This window comes from Anopheles arabiensis, chromosome 2 (assembly GCF_016920715.1).
Source record: "Anopheles arabiensis isolate DONGOLA chromosome 2, AaraD3, whole genome shotgun sequence".
Classification (NCBI taxonomy): Eukaryota; Metazoa; Arthropoda; class Insecta; order Diptera; family Culicidae; genus Anopheles; species Anopheles arabiensis.
Genome location: NC_053517.1, coordinates 20,453,996 through 20,472,071, shown reverse-complemented (window position 1 = coordinate 20,472,071; position 18,076 = coordinate 20,453,996). Strand labels below are relative to the sequence as shown.

General features: G+C 48.4%; 1 protein-coding gene across 2 annotated transcripts in view; it reads left to right on the top strand.

Annotated features, from left to right (window-relative positions):
* Positions 1 to 207: 207 nt before the first annotated feature.
* Positions 208 to 18,076, top strand: part of LOC120895492 (tetratricopeptide repeat protein 28) — a 115,683-nt gene continuing 97,814 nt past the window's right edge. Inside the window, exons 1-2 of one of the 2 annotated variants that reach the window (XM_040298938.1) lie at positions 208 to 357; positions 1,076 to 1,106. The gene's annotated coding sequence lies outside the window, so the exon portion shown is untranslated. The remainder of the gene's footprint in view (positions 358 to 1,075; positions 1,107 to 18,076) is intronic. The other variant, XM_040298937.1, reaches the window with a different exon arrangement.

Below are 18,076 nucleotides of genomic sequence, written 5' to 3'. Positions count from 1 at the left end.
GACCTTGCAGTTCTAAAACACGATTATGCATCGTAACGCATCTAATGCAACGGTGGTAACGCACCGTAACGCTTCCACCCAGGACACAAACCGAAACGTGATGCAGTGACTGTAACGGCATTTTCTTGGCTGCTTATGCTCGGCTGGAATAACTGTTGCTTGGGTCACGTTACACCGCAGCAACCGTGCGGCTGGTTTATCTTCCGATCCCGTCCTGCTCCGATCAAAGTGCTCTCTTCTGTCAGCCGAAACGAGTGCGGAACCGTGTTTGTTGTTATTAGTTCCACCGCACCATCACACTTGCCGTCGTTTGTGGGTGGATTTTATCGTGCGTTATTGTTTGCTGTCCATACACAGGTGAAAGAAAATAATATTTTAGTGAAGGAAACCATGTGCCCCAGCGTTAGTAGCGAGTGGAGTCTACTGACGAAAGAGGCTGGAATCAATACCAAGTTGGTGAGAGAACAGCCACGGGCTGCCCAGTGGCTGGTGACGACAGCCTGTCCGAAGCAAACAGAAGTGAACTGCCTCAAACAATTCAAGCAGGTCGCGTGTGTGTGTGCTTCGGAAAAGCGTATTCGTTGTCGCATCTTTTTGCGTTACAAATCTTTACGGAAGTGTTGGAAATTTTTTTAGGTGAAAAATTTGTGGAATGTGCCGATCGGCCGTCTTGCTCGTACTCGTACACTCTCAGCAACGGAGATCACTGTGTGTGTATGTATGTATGCGTGTGTGTGCGTGTGCGTGAAAAAGAAACGTGTCCGAAGGGGTGTCCATTTATCGTAGGGCGCTATAGTTTTCCTTGCACGCTGTAGTAGAAGAAGAAAAACGCTGGAAAGTTTATTTCATAAATGTTTGCCAGCATTTTCCTTCGCTCGATCGATCCCTGTGTGCGGGATTGTGATCGGATGCTGCTGCTGCTCCTGCTACTCAACATCATTCTGCTGTGGTAGTAGTGGTGGTACCGTCGCATAGAAACCCCCTTCGGCGTACAGGTGTCCGTTAGTGTGGGTTAGTGTGCGTGCAGCTCTTGTAGAACGTGTTTGTGGCATTTTTTTCTCCCTCTTCTCTGTAGTCCCAGTCGCCCAGTCCCTCTTAGCGCGAAGGTACACGGTAAAGCGAGAGAGGCAGTGGAGAGTGAGCCGGGAAATATTTTTTTCCCAAAGAGGCGTGTGTGTGTGTTTTTTTTAATTTCCTTCCGTAATCTAACAGCAGCACGGCTGGATTAACAGTCCGAAATAAAAAAAATGCTATCAATTCTTCTATAAACTAAGCTAAACGGTCCGCTTCATGCGGGACGAAAAGACGCCGTGCCAAGGCACGGGAGCAGGCAGCCAAAGGGTCGTCCCACCCGTGGCACGCAAGACACTGCCGCCTCATTCACGTCCCATGACTGACTTTGATCGACACACACATCTGCTGTCGCTACGGTTACGCGAGGTTCAGGTATGTTTTGTACGCAATAGTGGCTAGATGTGCCCGATACAGGTGGAATCGAACCACGGCCCGAGCCCTGGTGTGCAGATTCTTCGTGCGTGCTTAAAAGATAGCTTTGAAAAGTGTACGTAGTAAGTGTGTGCTTGTACTAGAAAAGGGAGAGAATCGGAACCAAAGCCTTGCGCAAAGTTAGAGCTAACGCGTGCGTGTTGATTGTGCTTGATGAAAAGCATGTTTTGCAGTGCTCGAACATAAATAAGCATCGCGCCAGCAAACCATCGTAGTTGTAGAGCTTGCTATGTTTTGGCGTGTGACACATGAAAGAAGTAGGCTACGGCAGGCGGAATGTAGTGTCAGTGTGCAGTGTGGAGGCAACGCAAATCCGAACCCAAAGTGTGGCGTGGAATCCGCCGGAAGGCATTCCGAACCGAAACGCAGCGCTCGGTCGGTGAAAGATTCGAGTGTAGTTACCCCCCTATCTGTCGATGTGCAAGATAACGAATCGTTCCCGCGTCGCGCTCGAGTCGAGAGGGGTGACAAGTGTGCGTTTCTGCGAGCGGGCCGGGACGGCCGTAGCTAGCGGGCTACCGTTCGAAAGTGCCACTGCAGTGTACCCCCCTTCGCCTGGTGGTTGAGCTGGTGTTAGTGTCAATGCACTCCCCGTCCGCCCCGTCAAGTACTGCTCGTGGCTTCGTGCATCTCACACCCCATCCAGCGTCCCATTTTTCTCCCTACCCACCCCTCCCCGGGGGCTCACTTTGGATCGACAGACGATAGATCGATTCCGGTTCATCATCATCATCATCATCATCATCGTGTGCTCATTGTCAACGTCGTCTGCTGGTCGCCTTCGCCCTCTTTCGCAAAGCTACACACTAACACACACACACACACAGGTAGTAGTAGCAAAGGGAGCGATGGCGGGAACGGCAACGCGCGCGCAGATAGCTCGTGGACCATCACCCGGGAGAAGAGATTTTTATCAGCAGCCAAAGAATGCAGGCGGCTGCCAACGGTGGCTGTGCCTAGATTAGCATGCAGATGAGCATCTGGAGCTGACGGCGGACACACACACACACACACACAAACGGCGTAACCGGTAAGCAAACACAGTTTAACAGCGTTCCTCTCCTTCAACAAGCCACGCTCCCAAGAAGCCGCTGCTTTTCGAACCAACGAAAGACTTCAATGCGGCAGAGCTCCCCGTAGCCACCTTCGTTTATAAACAAGCGACGAACCCCTCATTCTGTTTCGTTTCTTTTCTGGCTCCAGAAACCAGCGGCTTATGTTTTTTTTTGCTGGTTTAGGTGGTTCTTTTTTGTTGCTGTTGTTGTTGCACTACTCATCGGAAAAAGTATTTGCGCAACCGGGTTGTAATGATTAGTGTTTAAATGGCCTTGGTCAAGCAAATTCCGACCCCTGGGTTCGCAAGCAAATAAGGACGGTTTGTGTGCGCCACCGACGTGACACTTTCCAAAACCATTCCCAACCACCCGTCTTGCATTCGTTCCGGTGTGTCTTACGATCGCCTTACCACCATTTATCAAAGCTTTGCCGTTTGTTAGCAAAGCAAGCTCTTTCCCATCCTTTCTACCTTCTTTGCCACCGTTTTGGTTTCTTTCTTCAATGTAGAATGATTTACAATCATAGAACAGCGTTTCTGCGTCTTTTCGGACAGCTCTGCAGTAGCACCGTCGGAGGCTGCTGCTGCTGCTGCTGTATTCCCGAAGCACTGCAGCGCCCGGCCGACCAAGAACCGGATGATTTATGCGGAAGCTTCTGACTTCCCTTCGTCTCCGTTTGCTGCACTTCCCAGACGCGGCTCGGTCGCCGCGGCTTGACTCTACGATCGCTACTGCCGGGGTGTCTGGAATGGCATTAAATCAAATGACAAAAAGGGCACAAAAATAGGCACAAACCGGAGGGTGCGTCGGTGCAAAAAAAATACTACCCCGGACGGCAGGTGCACCACTACTAGCTCTGGTGCGTTTGTGCGTTAGTGGTGTCATTCGCGGGTCTGGACGCAGGAGAAAAAAATATATGACCAAGAACTTACACACCCGCCAGATTACTGCTGAGTGTGGTTGATTGGTGGCAATTTATATTGCTTCTATTATTAGAACGCTTTGCAGCAGCATTTAGTGCTGTCATCGCACCGACCAAAGCGAAGGCTCGTTAAATAGTTTGCATTATGTTTTAATGAAACGATTCTGCAGTATAATTTTCTCCACCGCATACAGGAAACAAGAGGCGCACATGTGCATTCCCCATTTGAAAGAGAGTAATTGTGGAGCCATTTTTCCAGTATTCCTGCGCTAATGACGTTGGGGTCTGGGAGAGAGGATCGATACATCGATACAATTCATTATCTGCCACGGATAGTTATGCGGATCATTTGCTGCAAAAAAAAGCTGGCAAACAATTAATGAAAGTCCACATTTTTCACACAATATTTCTTTTAAATCTGTCTAATAGTTCATTTCACACTTGGATCCTTCCTTTTCCTTCGTTCTTTTCTAAAGAACGCTTGCCGTTGTGTTCACTCTTAAAAGGATTAGCAGTCGTGAACCATGGTCAACTTGAGGCGAGGCAAATTACAGCAAAAACATTAACATAACCTTCCGCCTAAGAAGCTTAAAACAATGCCCTGTTAAAGATCTCTTTCGATTATTTTGCTTCATCGGGCAAATCGTGTCGCACAAGCTCGCTCTCTTGCGTCTCTAATCTTCAAAGGAAAGAGAAAAACATCCCCAGAAACTCCCTTCTAAGCGCTGGCATGAGTTCCCCAAATTTCTCACAGACTGCTGTGACTTCCCGCGGGCTTCGTTTTCCTCTTTTGCGGCAGAATGTGCGCACCGGTTCCGTTGGTGTGGTGGCCAAGGCTCTCATCATCCGGATGGCGTTTGGTTTGGTGGGGCCGCCAAAGGAAGGAGGATGGTTTAGCCGGATACTAAAACCAGCAAAGCGGCGGTATGTAAATTGAATACAGCCGTTTTAGCCGCTTGTAATGCGATGACAAGTAATAAACCGCTTGGAAGGCGCGCTGGTCGTAAAAATCCTTCCCCCCCCACTCTGCGTGTAGCGTTCGTCGCTTGATGCCGCGTGAGGCTAAAAGCTTACGATTTCAACGTATTCCCACCAGGATGAGCGAAAACAAGGGTGATCAGGGGATGGATGGGAGAGGAGGGCCAATGCTGCCAGCCATAGATAACGATCTTCTATTTCGGTAGCCACGCAACGCGTAGCAGTTCTCGGGTTCGTGCCCAATTCTTCGACACAAGCGACTCATGCCAAGCCGCAATGGCAGGTTGCGTTTTGCGAAATAGAACTTCCCCTCGCCTAAACATGCCTTGTCTGGGGAGGCGGGGAGTAAAGGGGGGCAAATCGAAAGTGGTCCTCTTCCCGCAATCGTCACATCGGGATCGGGACATTTTTCATCAGGTGTTCATGATCATTATCGGCCGTGTTTTATCTACGCCTCCGGGCGACGTATTTAAACCGAAGCAGTGCCATTCCTACCCTCCCCAGCCCTCTCCGTCCTTTGGTTTGCTTTTATTGCCCTACACTGGGATGGTGGGCATTTGAATTGGAAAAGCTGAATTCCACTGTACGGGAAGAAGCGGGCGAAGGGGGTGGGCACACAATTATGAAATCGAACCGCACCGCGGGAAGCCGCCCCGTTTGCTCCCCATACGTCCAGCCATTTGGAAGCCATTAAAATGTGCCAGCGATGGTTGGAAAGAAAGGCTATTAAAAAATCGATGCCTTCGAACGACATAACGCCCCAGTGGTGTGTGTGTGTGTACGTTCGCTTTTCAGCCGGGACTCCTGGGCTACTGGGTTCGGCTCGGGCCCAGCACTTATTCGCTCACAAATGCCGGGTGGTCCGCGCACTGGGGGGATGATGGTCGATTGTCGACGATGTGAAGCGTGTTTTTATTTTACCCCGTTTTTGTTGTTTTATTTGGGGGAAGCTAGGGAAAGCACATGAAGCATAGTGGCTTGTCGCTGTGTGGACAAGATTCCTAGAGCGGAGGACACCTTGCTGCCCCTACTTCCATTGGGGGAGGGCGGAAGAGGCGGCCCATAAAGTTGAGTTGGCCCCGAGCGCGCCGACAGCTTGTCTAAACATAATCGAAGTCCGTGAAAAGTAGAATTTACGATTATGATCCGTTCCGTTCCGTTCGCTTCGGGCAGCCCATGGGAATGTGGAGCCCGTGGCTGGTTGTGGCTTTTTTTGGCGCTTTTTTTTGGGTGGAGGAACCGGGTGGAGTGAACTACTGAAAAATCATAATCGTCGCTAATGAGGCTAACGGTGAACGAAGGCGACGGAAGCTGGGGGGCAGTGTGTGGGAGTGAAAAACGATGTCAGCTACATTCCAGCTCGATCGCAACCTGTCGCGCAAACTTCCACCCGGCCCGGAACGACATTCCAAATCACTGTGTGTTCGTCTTGATGATGCAAACTGGAAAAATGCTGGAGCAACACAGGATTGGTTTTAGATTTTGTATCAGAAAAAAAGAACAATTAAAAAAACCCATATAAAAAAGGTTCTCAACTCCCGAAACATTTGAGGACAGTTTTCAAAACCAAAACCGAAAATAAATCTCACTCGCTGTGCGAATGGACAAGCTTCGCGTTCTGATGCCGCGCGGCAAGACGGATTAAGTTTCACAAAAGCTTGCTCAAAGCTTGCGGGGTTTTACCGGAGTTTTTTTTAGTGTTTCTCGCACCAAAGCAACGCAACATAACCCCCCGTCACGGGACCTAAACCACGCCGGGGACCGACCGGTGGCAGTTCGGTATAAGCATTACGAAGCTTTTATGCGAAAATAATGGCCTAGCACCCGCGGAAATGGGGGTGCTGTTAGACTCTCCTTTCCACTGCGTTTCGTGTCAGCTTCATGCCCGTTTTGGGTGCATCATGGCGAATCATGACGAACGAACGGTGTTGGAGCTTTCGGTAGGGGCAGGCCTCGTTGCTGGATCGTTTCGCTTTTCGCATGCAAACGTCGGTCCTCTCCGCGTAACGTAGCGTAGGTTAGAGGTTACGCATGGCACGGAAGCAGCCGGCAGCTCTACACTCACTGTTTTTGGCATCAGTGCGAATCGTGATGATGAATATTGATAAAGTGTGTAGCAGCGGCCCGTTCCGTTCGTCGCGCCCAATGTGTTGTTGGCGGGCCTTTTTTTATGGGGAGCGGGTAAGTTGCTGGTTAAATATGGCTAGATTGAAGAGTTTCCAATCGCGCGCCCTGCAGAATTTGTTTTTTTTTTGTGTGTGTACCAAACACCACGCAAAAGCGTGCTGTTGCGCAAAACTGCTTCTTCAAAACGGGAATGAAAAGGCCTCGGGGATCAATTAGATGGCAGTGGCCGAGTGGTTAGATAAACACGAAAAACACAGCGACTCCTTCATTAATCTTCAGTTGTATTTTCTTCTCTTTTTTTCTTGCTCGTTCTTTGCTTCCCAAATGCGCAACGATAGAGGAAATATAAATGATGTGTTTGCTACTGGCAGTTGTTACGCGTTGCTTTTGGCGCGCAACTTGCTTATCCGGCAGCCACTTGCCGTTGGGGAGCGTTCGTTTATCCTTTCCCTTTGTCAGTCGCTTGGGGTTCTATGGGAGAGGGGGTGGGGGATGTCCCCCCTTTCCTGTAGCGAAGCACGGTGCACAATGATTCATCGGCCATCGAGCAATGCACGCACTCCGGGCCGTACATCCCGCACAAGTATCATGTCACGCGCTCAATGGTTCAAACTACTTCGACACATGTTTTCTGCTGTGAAAAGCAGAAGGGGTAGGAACAAACAAAAAATAAATAAACAAAAAACAAACCCATCTTTCGCGCAAGGAAGTGCTTTAAATAGCAAAGCCCACCAGCGCCACCTCTCGCCGGCATATTGGTGCGGCTGACGGGAGCACTCTGTCCAGTGCGGAGTGAGATCGAGCATACTTGACATGATTTACATATTCGCCACCTAGCATCGGGGGACGCTTTGGTCCGGGTCTGGATTACCCCCCGAGCGAACGAAACGGTTGTGTTTTCTTTTTAATTTTCTGCACACACACACACACACACACACACACACACACTCGTAGCACTGTTCTAGCCTTGGGCGGTCGCGCGCACTGTTTGTTTGCACTTACCGTGTTTGCACCGTGTGGTGTCCGTTGGCTTTGGTTTGGTTGGTGTAGTAGTGATACGTTTGTTATGCTGTGTATGTGTGTGACTAAGGGGCTGTGAACCACGTGAGGGCTCCAATCCTATCCCTTTAAGGAAGGCCGGGATGGATTTAGTCTTTCCCTGCCCGCGCCGCCGGCACTGCTGCCCGAACGCAAATAGAACAGCGAAAGCAGTTTCTACGAATGCAAAAGAAAATAGGCAGATTAGCGGTTGGGTTGGTTTGGTGGGGAAGTAAAGCAAAGCATTTAACATAACCGAGCGGGCCATGCCGCGCTCCCGCACCAGCGCACAACACCACTTTAAATGAGTGGGAAAAGCAACAGTCTATGGTAAATAGTTTTACAACCAGCAATTAGCTTCTTATATGGTGCGGACCGAACCGGGTTGGGTCGCAAGGAAGCCTCCGCTGCAAATGAGTAGAACGCGACGGCGCTATTTATGGCCGCCACTCGGCGGCCGTGGAAGCGAAGCGAACACACGCAGCAAAAGATGGCCGGTCGCCGGTCGCACCGAAACAGTGCCAACACGGCCGCAGCGATCGTCCGAGACACGGGGGACGGTCGCGATCGATGGTGATGATAGTGGCGAATTGAGCGGTCAACTCGTCTCGGGCGCGGAATGGGAACCCCGTTCCTGTTGTCCAGATATCCTGCGCCATATTGCGAGCAACCCAACGACGACGCCGACGACGCCGACGACCATTATTCGATATCGAAAAATCGGTTCGTACGAGACCGATGCCGAAAGCACTTCGCCCGGACGCCTGGTCGGTTCTGTCCTGGCACAGCGAGGAGGGGTGAAGAAGGTTTTAACCTATAATTTTAGCTCAATTTCAAGCTGGGGCAGTATAAGGAGAATTCCCTTTTTCCTCGTTCTCGGCGCTACTTCCTGGCGCATCTTTTCTACCCCTGCGAGAAACGGGACGAACAAAAGCGTACCTGCAGCGTGCTCCAACTTTCAGCGGGAAAACCGAACGAGGCCTATATAATCACTCCTTGGCCCTGAGTACAGATTTTGGTTCGTCCAGCGGTTGTGCAGATGGATGAGTTTCCTTCTGCGAAGCTCCAAAGACCACAGCAGCAGAGAAGCGACCGCGTTTGCTAACTTTTCGTCTCTCAGTAAAAACGGTGCAACGTACGTTGTCTGGCCGGTACCATTCGACCATTTGCCAGCTGCAGATCGAACCCCATTCGACTGGTTTGGGTTTGTTTGGTTGAACTGTTTCGCACTGCCCATGGTTGTTCCTTTTGGTGTTGTTGCTTTTTTTCTTGCTTGCTGCGGTTACTTTAGGGACTGATTTGACGAACGAATAACGAAAAAACAAGGGTTCCAGACATGGTCGTGCCTCGGCAATAATCACACTGTGCACATCTTGTTTGCCAAATCATTAGGATGTTTCCTGGGTGTTGCTCGACATTTAAGACAAACAGTCTTGCTTAATCAGCCCCGGCTCAAAAGGTTAGGGAAAAGGGCAACCATTTTGTGTTGTTTCCAAGGGGGGAGAAACAAACAAACAAAAAATCTCCCGTTCGCGGTAGAAAAAAGGTTTGGAGGCTCCAAGGATTCAGCCAAGGCCATAATTCACCGAAAGATAAATTATTTAATTGGGAAGGTCGTTAGCTCTACTTTTGGATCCATTTGTGTGTGTGTTTTTTATGCTCGTACTCGCCAAAGTATAGTGATTGGCGATTGCGAAAAAAAATTATAATCATTGCAACACACAGACCCTTTTGCCTTCTTCCATTGGCTCATTTGCTTGAGTCAACAACAATCTCGCTACCCTGGGCTGGTTGACGGTTCCAAAATTGTCTGTCCCCTGCGAGTAATTTACCGCGGGCGAGCAAAGGGTGTCCTGTGTCCGCATGTGTCTCCACCCGTGTGCCAAATATATCCTCATCATCATCATCATCATCATCATCATTGTCTTCATCAACATCGAGGTCCATAATTGTGTGCCAACCGCTTTGTCGGTGGCGGTAATAGCTTTATTAGACGCTCCATTCGCACAATGCAATCATTGCGGCGCAATCCTCCAACGCTACCATTAGCGTGATCATCGGGGGTCAGATCGACACCACCGGGAACCGTGGGGCGGCACCGTTTGTTGTGCTGCACAGCTCGGCGTTATCGCCCCCCCCTCCCCCTGCGTCGAATTCGCTCGCCCACGGTTAATGTCATCGTAATCACCACCGGAGTCTTATCGGCCGGAGCGTCACTTCGGTGCCGTGGTGGGTTGCATCTTCTGCAGGAAGCGACGGCTTCCATTGTTCTGCAGCTATGCTGTGTAAAATGACACAAATATGAGTGTTTTTCGCTCGGTGCAGTAATGGAGCTATAAAAGAGTTTTTAATACGAGAAGAGCAGAATCGTTCTAGAAGAGCAGATTTGATGTAAAATTTTCACTTTTTAAAACATTCGACGGTACCTCCTAAAGTTATGCAATGCTGTCATACAATATTCAAACTTTAGCTGCTTTGCTCACCTGACAATGGCACTGTTTGGTGGTGATAATGATGAGGATGAAATAATTCTGCCTAATTTATTGCTTGTGACAGTGCTTGACATGTCATGTGTCGCATTCGACGCTTATCAAACGCTCTCATCGATTGGCTCATCGCAACAATCTCGGCATAATAAATATTCCTGAAGTACGAAGAGAGAGAGAAAAACAGCTCAACATCCTCAGCATTCTTGCTGCACCGTTTGCAGCAAACTGCACGAGAATAAATGAGCCCCAATTTGCGGGTGCTTCTTTTTAATTAGTTTCGACCGCGCTCGAATCGATCGCCCAAAATCATGTCGCTCCCGCCCATCCAATCGTGATCGATTGGTGTGGGGTGTGGTCGTCGTCCGCATTGTGTGTCCCGCTAACGGAATACGGCTCCCCACAGCCTCAACCATAGAACCGTCCTGCCCCCCCTGCTCGGGATATGACATTGTACTGCCGGATTAAGGGCAATCAATTTTTCAAACCCTCTCACACACACTCTCTCTCTCTCGTTCTTTCTATCTTGCTTGTTATTTATCACACCGGGGAAGAAAGCGGTGTTGCACCGAGGGAAGCGCGAGCGAAAAAAAACAACGACATGTGACGAAAACAGGTGAACCTTCTGGTGTAAGCCGCGCCGCGGTGAATTGTCGCAAAAATTTATGTCATCATTAAATTCAGCCTTCCGAGGCATCCTCGCCGGGGGCTGGCAGCGATTTTCACCGTACGCTTTTGTGCACTGCGCACCGTGTGGTAGCACCGCTGCTATCAAGCTGCAATCTGTGAATTGGCAAACCAGGGGCAAACGAAAAAAATACAGATTGTGCAGCGATTCTCTTCTCAATCTCTTGAGATATCCCTTTGACCCCCTTCCCGTGCGCTTGCGAAACTCTCCCTTGGGCCATTGCAGTTTCGGGACAATTTTCACGTATCACTAATGACGCGACCGAAAGGTAAGCGACAGGCCCGGATTTATGTTCTTAGAATTCGGCGTACCAATCGATCTCGGGAACACGATCCTCCATGTTCCTGCCTTCTTTTCTTTTCTTTCCCCTCCCTTTTGCTTGCGTGGTGAGTGGCCAGATCGATGCGGCAGAGCCGTAGCCGTTGCAGCAACCAAACAAACGACGCGAAAGTCCTTTTCGCTAGTTGCTGCTCTGTTCCACTTGCCCGCAGTCCTCGCAGTCCTGCACGGGCATGCGCGAACAGTGCACTATCTGCATCCTGCCATCGAATGGTGGTTAATTTTTAATTAATTTGCGATAAGCGAGAGCCGATAATTTCCTTGTACTAATTTATCACGAACGCATAACAACTTGATCGACTGTTGTCGACCGCATGCATTTTGGCCGGCTGGCCGGGAGAGTGAACGCGCAGGGGAAAACTTTCCTTACACATACCGTTGCACATTCGTATTTAAAAAAAAAACAACAACTGTCAACCACACGTAGAAGCGCGATCGATTGTTTTATCCTGCAAAGCGTTTCAATCGGATGATTACATGGTTTCCGCGTTTCGAGCAGCGAAACAAGCACTGTGTGATTTTCAAAATGAACCTTTAATATCCTGTAAAAACGATGTACACACAGCGGCCGGTGGTGGTGGTGCGGTAAGTGAAAATTGATCTTTGTTTTATTCCGCTCATCGTCGCCATTGCTGTGTGTGTGTGTATGCCCCCTAATCGAACGCACCTCATTCGTTACCGCCGGAGCCGGTGCCGGTCCGTTTGCAAGAGAAGGTGTGTGCAGTGCGTTGCGATGATTGCAATTTTAACAACTCGCAAGCGGGCAGACAGGATCCCACCACACACACACACACACACACACACACACAAAAAAACACACCAAAAGAAATGAGTAATAGCGAAAAGGGAGTGGCCCAACATTTTTGGTAGAGTGTTTTGGAGGCTCTTCTTTTAGGGTGGAGTGCAGCAAAAACAAAAACAAAACAAAAAATACACGCGAAGAAACAAAAAAGTTGGCGTCACCGGGATAAACAGTGCGAGAGGCATGTAGATAGAGTTCAATCAGGAAAGATGCAAGGGCAGAACCCCAAAGCGAAGGAAAATTGTTCTTCTATCATGCGGTGAGGAATTCAACCCGGAGAAAGAGAGACAGAGAGAGAGAAAGAGAGTAAGAGAATAATGTTAAAACCCCCTTCCTGTTTACTCACAAACGTACATACTCACGCTTCTGCAGCAAGGAAAGACCTGAACGCATGGATGCGACACGAACCCCCTTGTCGGATTGCTGCGCGTGATCCATGTCGGTCCATCTCGGAGCTCTCTGTCTCTCTCACACACACACACACACTGTCAAGCCTTTTCCTTTCCACCGTTTTGCATCAAACCGTACGCCAGATCCCACCGTGTAGCTGATCGAAAGGGTGCCCCTTCATGTTGTTGTTTTGCATCGTTGTTCTTTCTTTTCCTTTTTTTTCGTACACATTGTTCTCCGATTAACTGAAAGTAATGAGAATTGATGAATATCTTTCTTTAAAGTTTAATGTTCTTCTCGCCGCCGCTACCACCGGCCGCGTTTGGCTGCGTTTGGTCCCGTTTGCGGTGCGCACCAGGGCTTTGCCTGCAATAGCAAAAAAAAAGCGAAAAGAAATCGAACCAGGAGGAGAGGAATGGGGGCGTACGCGTGTACGCAAGTGAAGAATGTGAGAATGTGTCGCAGTGCATCAAAAGCGATTTAAACGGATTGATAACAAGTGGCATGAATGGATACCGGGTGTACCCGCGCAGGGAAAGAGTAAGACAGAATGGGAATTTAGAGTTTGAGCGAGGAAAGGATTTTGTGTTTAAAGGGCGGTGTGGAGCCCGGCAGGCAGGCAGAGGGAGGTGGTGAAGTGGAAATAAAATGTCATGTCGCTCGTCACCCGCACGATGTGAGCGAATATAATAAGATCGGGCTTGATCAAGGTCTGGGGTCCGGATGGGATATGTAATGTTTTGGAAACTGGTGGGACAAAATTTTGTAGATCGACCGCGACGACACGGAGTGTGTCTTTTTTTTTTTTGCTGGTCCGCTCTGCTGCGAGTAAGTGACAAACATGCTTGTTTACATTTTTGTTTTTATTGATATTTTTGACAATATTTGTGATATCGTTTCCATTTGGTTCCGAGTCAAACATGTTTTTTTTTTGTATTCTTAAGTCACCTTTGTACGCCATACTGACAATTGAAATTGATATAAAATTCTGTTAATGGACAATTTTCTGTCTTAATGTGTTTTTTTAAATGTATTGTATCCCTCTTTTTTTCAAAAACACGAGCATCTGTCTACTTTTTTTTGATTGACGGTCACAATTGTTAAGTTTCGTCGAAATGGCCATATCAACTTCCTTTTTTCTAGTGCAGTCTCATGGAACCAGGGTCAAATGGCTTTAGAAAAACAGGGAAAAACGTTAAGAGAAATAATTATACTTCCAATCCAGCAGAATGGTCCGTTCGTCGCCTGTTTGCAGTGGCCATTCTTGTCCGATGGGATGAAGGTGGAATCGGACGATTTTGGGATCGAAATTGCAATCGAGAAGCTTAGCGAGTGAGTTCAGCCGTAAGAACCACGATCACCCGTGCACCTTTGGTCGTCGCTGCAAAAGCTTTCCAAGCCGATCGTAAACGCACTGCCAGATCGTAGCAACACGCTTGAGATAGCTTGTGTACGAAAGAGAAAGAAAGAGAGAGAGAGCAAGAGTGTGTGTGTGTGAGAGAGAGAGAGAGAGAAAACACACACACCATGGTGTATGAAATTAAAAACCAATCATATTTTTTCTCATTATCGTCATTACTATTATCATTCCTTCCGTGCGCTGGCTTATTGTTCTCCCGCTGTTTTTTTTTTTTGACTCCTGAAGGGAAGAAGATGGCGGCAGAACTTGAGTCATCCCACACGACGGAACGAGCCGATGAGGGAAGGGGTGTGGAAGGTGGATTGAACAGGGTGACCGAATCATGCGAATCAAGAACGATCATCACCGTCGATCGCCACTCGTCAGCAAAGGTGTGTGAGCTGGCTGGTCGGCCCCGTACACGGGAAAACCAAATTCCGCTTGTTCATCGTGCGATCGGACGAAAGCGGCGGCGGCGGCGGCGGCTGCTGCTAGGTTTGGTTGTCACATACCGATCCAGTTCATTGCTTGGACGCTGTGTTGTCCGTTTGCTCTGCCTGTCCCTCGGCGCTGCACCTTTTGGAACCCTGATCCATTACAGGCGTCCGGCGGTGTCTACGATCGCCCATGACGCCCCGCCAACTAAACATCACAATTTGGGCTGTCGACGAGCGCGGCGTGCGGCTCACCCGCGGTTGTCAGCCCGTTGCCCGATCACAGCATAGGGCGCGGGATGTGGGGGCGATGGTAGAGGTTGCTTCTGATGCGGTGACTTCAACGGGTTGTCCAAAGCGACGAACCGCTGTCGTGTGCTGGCAGTCCTGTCGGTGTTTGCGCGATTTGATCCGATCGGACGCCTCGAACGCGCACCCCTTTCGGACAGGGCGATCTCCAGGAGGAAGTGTGGGGGTAAGAAAATGCCCCACCCGTCGTGCGAACGGTAGAACAAACAGTGCGGACATTAAAAACTCATTTGCTGTTATTATTAATATCGTGTTGCTTTCGATGACTGGCAGGCGGCTGAGGGTCGGCCTATTTTGTCGGCGTTCGAAACGTATGCGATGTTTGGTGGAAGCCTTAAAACTGTGTTGGTGCTATTGTGGGAATGAGTGCTTACTTTTTCATCTAGAAATGTAAGGAATGTGTTTGAAGTTCCTTTTTTATCTACATTACAACTTTGAAGCATTGAACGTTGATAATTTGAGTGTTTTTTTTTCTAAACACCCGAAATGTACTGACCTTATCTCTGTGCTTAAACTGCACATTAAACGGGGCTATCTTCTATTATGGATGTACCTTGTTAGCTACGAATGTCTGCAAGAATGCTCTATCGCTCTGAGAAACCGCAACACACACACACACAAAAAAACAATAGCCACATTAGCAATGAGTATGATACCTTTTCTTACCTCTTTCAAGCACATCAACTCAACTAAAGAAAAAAAAAACAAAATACAACAAAACAAGTGCCGATTTACACGGGCCGCGAAATCGTAATCGGAAATGGCAGCAAACAACGTTGTTTTATTAGTCGCCGGTTCCGTTGCGCCGGAACAGAAACGGGAACAACGGCGATCCCCATCTGCGCCAGCGTTGTGTTTCCCCTTTCGTTGCCTACCCAGCCATTGGCTGGGTAGTGGTTGCGGGTCGGTGTTCGGTCCGTCCTTGTTAGTCACAGTAATTAAGCTCATGCCAGTTTCTGGCGATTAGATTGGGCTCGTTTGGTCCAGAGTGCGGTAATTTCTCGTTTGTGCTGTGTGCTTGTCAGCGGGCTTGTTCGATTAAATTGACCAAAATAGGGTTTGGCAGGCGGTGGCAGTGCCGCAATACACACGTTGAAGCGGGGGATTTCTGCTTTAATATCCCCTATCTAGGAGCGCTAGAACAAGTATCCAACGGCACAACTACCCCCGTCCCCGTGTTCGACGGCCGGAAGAGTCGCCAAATTACCGATTAAAAAACATTGGTGAAACTACTTCTCCCATGGTGTATATTTGGGCTGGCGGGAACGAATTGCAAAGTACACCGGGAAGAAGTTGCTTTTTTTGTGGTTTTGTTTTTTGTTCTGTTTAGAGGAGCAAATATTCGCTTGTGTGTGAATTTTTCGGATATGATGAGACCCACAGTTTCACACACTCTTGGACGTGTAGCGGACGGTTAATTTAGGAGGTGTTGCGCTTAAACGCATACCAGACGCTGTCAATAATAATAATATTATTTTTTTATGATCAATCAAAATCTTAAGTGAAATTACCACCCACCCGTGGGCGGGTTGGTTGTGCAGCAAACAACTTACAGCGCGGAAAAAACTCACATTTACACAGTACAATGTTTCCTGAGAGAGGGAGAGCAAAAAAAAAAGCAAAAATGATCACCCTGCAGCCCGATGTGCCCGAACCCCCTGCGGGTGCCACGATGCCATCCATCGTTCTACCTACCGGCGTTAGTAATTTATGCACCGTTAATTAGAGGTATATATAAATTAATTATCAGCTGGGAAACGAGTGCCATAAAGAGTGAAAAATATTCCCCAAAAGCATTCCAGTAACGAACGTAAGCAGGGAGGGGGTGGTGAATACCCCAAGATTCCAAAAACACCACCCAACGCTGCTGTAAACATGATCCGTTGGCAACGGCCAAAAAATGCAGTCTCTTTTTTTAAATCTTGTTCTCCTCGCTGCCCCTTGTAACATTTTTATAGTCGTTTGTTTATTTCGGTCGGTCATGATCAAGGTGAAGTGTTCGTGGCTCGCTGCAACTGGCTCTGCTTTAACTGCAGTGGCCCCGGGAAGAGGTCACACACACACACACTTGTCGCACCATGAACTCTCCCCAGGGCAATGATTTTCTTTCCCACAGCGGCACCATATCATAAACCGTGCTGATATAGTGTGAGAATTATTGTAAACTCATTAACGAACGTGCGCGGATCCCCCAGTTGCGGGAACACCTTTGGCGGGGCGTAAACCGTCCTTACGACTTCCCGTTGTTTTTTCTTTATTTTTTGTGGTCAAAGGAAGCAGGTGCAACCAGCGCATGATGCGGGGCATGGGGGAAAACAAATATTATAACACAATTAAGCAGCAATCAGCGCGGACGAGCGAAGTTCATTACATCGGTTTAGTGGTGCTGCAACTGAAATTTGGTTTGTTTGCCGTTTATGGTCCCCCGCTTAGGGGGAAAGACCATTTGCCATTGCCATCCTTCGGGCAATCTGTCGCCCTAAAGGGACCAGTCGGAAAGGTAGGGGCCGGTTGTTTTTGTTGACTGCGCTTATCGTAAAAACAAGCAAGATTGCAGCGGAAATGGGCTTTGGCCGAATGGGAGGAGAAACGCTCCTTAGGCGTTGCACTTAAGGGCTAATGTCTTCATTAAGGTAGCGCAGTTGGCCGTGCAGGCTCGTCATGTCGCCTACGAGTTCTTTTTTTAAATTCTTTTTCTTCTTTTCTCATCATTCTGTATGACACTCGGGATGATTTCCCTCTTGGCTGCATGTCCATCCCTTCGGTACTTGTTTCGACACAACATCTTGGGAAGGCATGGTAAACGGGCTCAACATTCGTTCCCAAATGGAGACGTTAATACCGATTCTAGTGAAACCCTTAATCATTTCATCACTGACCCATAATTCGAAGCACAACGGCACCACCACGGCCAAAAAACAACCGCCCCAAATCGACGCAGAATTGATTTATGCGCGTGCGGCTCTTACACATGCCGATTGCTTATTCCGTGGAGAAATATATTACTGCAAACGGATCTCGGTTATCCTGTGCCGGTTTTGGTCGCTCCACGGGCTTCATGTTTTGATCGTTGTGTTTTGATTTGTTTATAATTTGAAATATGAATAAATATTGCATTATTAGCATGGCGCTTCCATTTCTGGAATCGTTCGGGATTGTCGTTTGGGTCGGGCAGGAGTTATGTCACTGTATGCTGAGAATTGTATGCAATTTTTGTATCGCAAAATTTGATTGAAAAAGTATGTTTAGCTAACTGGTATATTGTTTTGTGCAAAAGCGTTGGTTTTTCTTTGCTCTGTAAACGAATGAAACGAACGAAATTCACAACAGAGCTAAGGCAAGCACTGGATGCAACGCTTCTGTAACATTTTAACCACACCGACGTGCTCGGAACGCTCGTCATGCTTCTGCCGCAACATCCAATCAAATTAAATAAAATGCATATGCAAAATCGTTTTGTTTTCTTTCCCGAGTTGCATACGTTTTGTGCTAAAAGGACACATTCAAAAACAATACGAACGAACCGAATGGTGTCCACCACAATGAAGCGCAAACCTGCACGTGAAAAATGCCCGCCAAGCATGTGGGAGATTTTTGGACAAT